Source organism: Apium graveolens, chromosome 9, assembly GCF_009905375.1.
Source record: "Apium graveolens cultivar Ventura chromosome 9, ASM990537v1, whole genome shotgun sequence".
Lineage (NCBI taxonomy): Eukaryota > Viridiplantae > Streptophyta > Magnoliopsida > Apiales > Apiaceae > Apium > Apium graveolens.
In genome coordinates, this window is record NC_133655.1 from 161,408,062 (window position 1) to 161,413,267 (window position 5,206).

The following is a 5,206-nucleotide window of genomic DNA, read 5'->3' on the forward strand; positions in this document are numbered from 1 at the left end:
ATCAAAGTGTTTAGGAATTTGCAGATAAGTATAAAAATTATTCTAAGTGGACAATATATGGTTACTTCTAATAAGTCATTATCCTTATTGACCATAGTTGTACTTTAAGAAAGATTTTTATACTTTTTATATTAGTATAAGTGACTGAGGAGAATCATTGATTACTTAGAAGAGTTCAAAGTAATGCCACAAATACTAATACTTCACAATTAGTTCATACTTGAACTCTTAACTAAATATCATTAGCTGATACAAGTCAAAAATTAACATACAACTAATCATGCTACAATCATATTCTAATTTTAGTGAATTCTTGAGATGTAAACATTGCTAAATTCACTAGAACCAAGACCTCAAAATTAACCTATAACAGTTTAGTTATAATTAATATACTAGATATTAATCGTTAACAGATTTAGTTATAATCAATCATGATGCTCATTTATTCTAAGTTAGTTTGAATTATGGAGAAAATAAGATCATTAGATTGCTTCAATTTCCATAATCCAAACTACCCAAAATAAATACTAAATAAATAAATACTAAATATTTATTAGTTAGATACTAGCACTTAAATATTTTCATAATTATCCTTGAATAATCACCAATAGGATATATGACTTATATACATGACAATCACTTTCTGGATAATTAGTAATTTTAGAAATACTTTCTAATCATATAAATATTGAGAGTTTTATACACATAACTTAAAAAATACTTCAACTTTCAATATTAGTGATTTTAGAAATAAGCATTGATTACTTAGAACAAAAATTCTAAATAATATCACTAATACTAAAAGTATCATAATTATTCATACAAGATACAAATAACTATGCTGCATATTATTTTAATACAATTCAAATTATGAGACTGATATGGAATGGAATTGTCTACAGTCATAATTTAAATCAATTAAAATAGTATTCAAACTTAATGCTATAATACTTAACTACCATAAATATATATGACAATGTAATCATGATAATCAAGATAGTAGCACTAAGTACGAGGTACTGGATTATTGATAAATTCATAAGTCCTTTAAATATTGAAGATTTAATACTTGTGAACTTATATGAAGAATTCCTTACAGATGGGATATCCAACTAATATGCAATGAATGATATCCCACACTTACAAACCAGTCTTGAAATATTAACTTTATCAAGTGATTTAGTAAATGTTTCTGTAAGTGACTCTTTGACTAAAAGACATGCTCTCGAAATAAATGATACCTGGTGTCAAGGTTCCTTGTCATGGAGTGTTCCACAGAGTTGTTGGATTTGAGGTTGTTTCTCATCATCACAAGAAATCAATCTTCTTCCATGAAGTTGACAGCTTCTCAAGATGCTTCCCATGTCACTTAAGTTGATAGCTTCAGAGATGCTTCTCCTGTCTTTCTTACAACCTGCGTAATCTATATCTATATAGCCAAACATGTTAAGCATAATATCTTTAGGGTACTTTACTCCAAGAGTTGGTAGTCCCTTAAGATATCTAATAATCTTGTTAATAGCTATAAGATTGGATTCTCTAGGATTTACTTAGAACCTTGCACTTTGGCATCTTGAACATTACATGTTGTCTATTAGCATTTGAGTAAAAGAGTGTGCTTGTCATACCTCTACAGCTTGTCATTTTACCTGAGTTACATTAATCAAGCTTTAGTGGTTTCTGTTGGTATGTAGTCTTGGCATGTTCAGAATCTTCCAAATTTTGCATCTTCAAAAGATCCTTAACTTACTTGTATTGCCATCATTATTTTGGTTTACCTGTGCTCCTAAAAGAATTGTTCTTTTGGCTTGCTTGAGCTCCTAAAAGAATTATCCTAATGGCTTGCTTGAAGTAATTCCAAAAAGAATTGTAACCTTTCCAACATGCTCCTCCATACCTACTATGTAATAGCTTAGCAAATAATCTTGCACAAGTCTTTGTTAGTAGACCAACATATAACATTATCATTATATCACTACACATATAAAACAATATGTTTGTGCCTACTGATAAGAGAGTTATTAATATGATGACTCTACTAGTTCATATTAAACTATAACTTCAGTTAGAGTGCCATACCATGTCCTTGACGATTGCTTGAGTAGTATACTAGTTCATACCAACCTGAAGTGAGATTGTGAAGAAGAGATATGCATAGTACAATAGATCTGCAAATGCAAAGTCCATGAACTGTGGTGCATTGACTTCCTCTTTTGACTCACCGACGAGGAGTGCACTTGTACACATCTACTAGAGTCCAATTCTAAGTGTAATGTGCATCAGGTGCCTGATATGTCGTAATATCCTGAAGTCTCGTCACTGGTGCTATCTGTTAGATACTGCTTCCTGATAATAACCTAACATCTAGTTTGGCCTTATCCCTCATAATAATGCCATTGTCATCCAGTTTGACTTCTGGTTATCCTTGTACCAATTACAATATTGTCATTTAGTTTGGATACTAGCTTCCCTATAATCTGCTTGCTGACTGATTGAGTTCATCTTGCTTTGCAATCACCCAACCAATCCAGATCTATCAGAGCTTCTGTGACTTTCTTAGTTTTTTCTTCAGATAGAAAACTAGAGAATTAATTATTCATACTCAGTAGCCCTGCTAATCATTACTCCACCATCTGGATCACTTAAGAACTAGACTCTGAGAATAATATTGACATCAAACCCTTTGTCTCAGCAGATATGTTATTAGTGTCCTCTGATTTTCAATTTGGTGTTGTGTCTGTGTAACAGCCCGCACTTTCGGACTATTAATTGTAAATACAAAAACTTAAATAAAATAGATTATTATTCGATAATTTAAATATATCACGAAGGTCCAAACAGCGGTCAAACTCAATAATCAAAATCATAAAAACGGAGACGCAGCTCCACAAATCCGATAATAATTGTCTAACAGTTAATCAAATTTATTCTTTAAATACGAAAGTCTTTATTCTAATTCAAATAGCACGAAACTAAGCAGCACAGATCTTCACATAGTTCACATTCCTTATTCTTAATATGCTCCAAATTCCGAACCTGAAATATTAAAAGGGGTGAGTTACAAAGCTCAGCAAGTACAAATTGACTTACTTATAAACAGAAAAACAATGGGTGTTTTAATAAAATGATTTTTCTTAAAACAATAATAGTTTTGTAAAACATTTTCTAAAATAAATCCAACCCAAAGTTTTATATTTTAAAATTCAGAATTTAAAACAGAACAGAGCATATTTTATAACAGAACAGATTTTATAACAGATCTGAACAGAATAAAACTAAACAAAATGATAATTCTTATAAGTACCACAGTCTTGATCTACGGCCACACTTTGCCAGGAGCCGGCATCTTATTCTTATTCTTATTCTTTATACCACACTTTGCCAGTGGTAGGCATCTAAAGTTCAATAATTATGTGCCCTTAATAAGTATCTAAAGTTGCACACTCGTGCGCCTATTAAGGGTATCTAAGGCTAGTTCCGGAACTATAACGTAAATTACGAACGGTTCGAAAACGTAGAGACTGGGTTCTAAAATTCACAAATACTTATATCTTATAATTTCGAAATCAAAGTTTCTTAAATCTTATACGAAATTAAAAACAGAACTGAAATATCTTTTCCGAAAATTAAAAGTAAGTCAAAAGTACTTACCGCAAAGTCGATACTTAAAATCCGAAATTAATAACATGAACAAATCCTAAAATTCAATCATCAAAAGGTAATTAATTAATAAATTTCTAAACAAATTCTAAACCCAAACTGTAATCTAATATTAATTTAAAATCACAAAACAGGCGATGCATACTTGAGCAATACCAACTAGCAACTTAAATCATATCAAATAACTATACTAATCTATTTAAGATGGCAACACTTGAGTATATGTTTTGGGATGGAAAACATGGCACATGCAGAGAAAGTTAACATCCTGAACAAGGTTACTCTATACATGAACTAATTGGACCCAATACTCATTTACATAAATAACACATGTGTATTATCAATTAATCTAACATTAATTAACTATTAGCTTAACAAAACATCATGCAATAGAATTCATGCAATTTATTAAAAAGAAAACCTTAAGATCCTCTACTGAAACACACAACATAAATATTTAATTTTACAAAAATGCATGCTCGTTTAATCTTTAATAAATTGTCACGCACACTTATATTAATAGGTCTTGCATACATATTTGATTAACTAATTAATTAATATTACAATTAACTATAATAAACAATTAAGCTAGCTGATTAACCAGACATATTATTTTAATACAAGGAGATTTGGTCTTAAAGCCAATATTGCTACGCACAGTAAATATGCAGAAATAATTGCAAATAGATTCATGTAAATGGCTTTAATAAGCATGGTATCATGTACTCCCACAGTCACACATATATGCTAATATAATCCAACACTAATCACACGTATATTCATATAAAATCATAAAGCAACATCCGATATATAAATTATCATGTATAACAAAAGAGACAACATTTTAGCTACACGCGCATGGCATAAACATATAACACAAGTAAAAGTAAAAGAATTTTGAAAGAGTCGAGTACCTCTTCGATCGGTGAATAGATAAAATCTGTACAATTTTTTTTATTATTGTATAAAGGGGTCCTTAAATAGCCACACAAAAACCCTAATTTTAATTAGGATATAATAAAATTTCCTTCTAATAATTTACCACCTCTTCAAGTAAATTCCAAAAATAAAATATTTGACCCATACAAATACCTAAATTCAAAAGATTTCGATTTTCTAGTTTATTCTTACACTTATTTCCAGAAATAGCAAATCTTTTCCCAAATCAATAACTTACACAAAAAGTTTCCGGGATATTCTAATTTAAAATATTTATCTAAACGAATTAATATCATAATATCTAATAAATAAATTAAATATAAAATTACGGATTTTATATTCTTCCCTCCTTAAAAGAATTTGGTCCCCAAATTCACATAATTTTTTTTAATAAGTCATTAAAGAAAAAAAATCATACCTTAATTGCGATAGTCATCATTTCCTGTGAGCTGGAATACACGTCCTTTGCCCATCTTGTTATCTGCTTCCTTCCTTGGTTGCGGTGGCGGGTTGTGCGGGCAATTCGAAATCTTGTGTCCTACTTCTCCGCAATGAAAACAAGCACCAATATTCCAACGACAGACCTTGTCCGGATGATTCTTGCCAC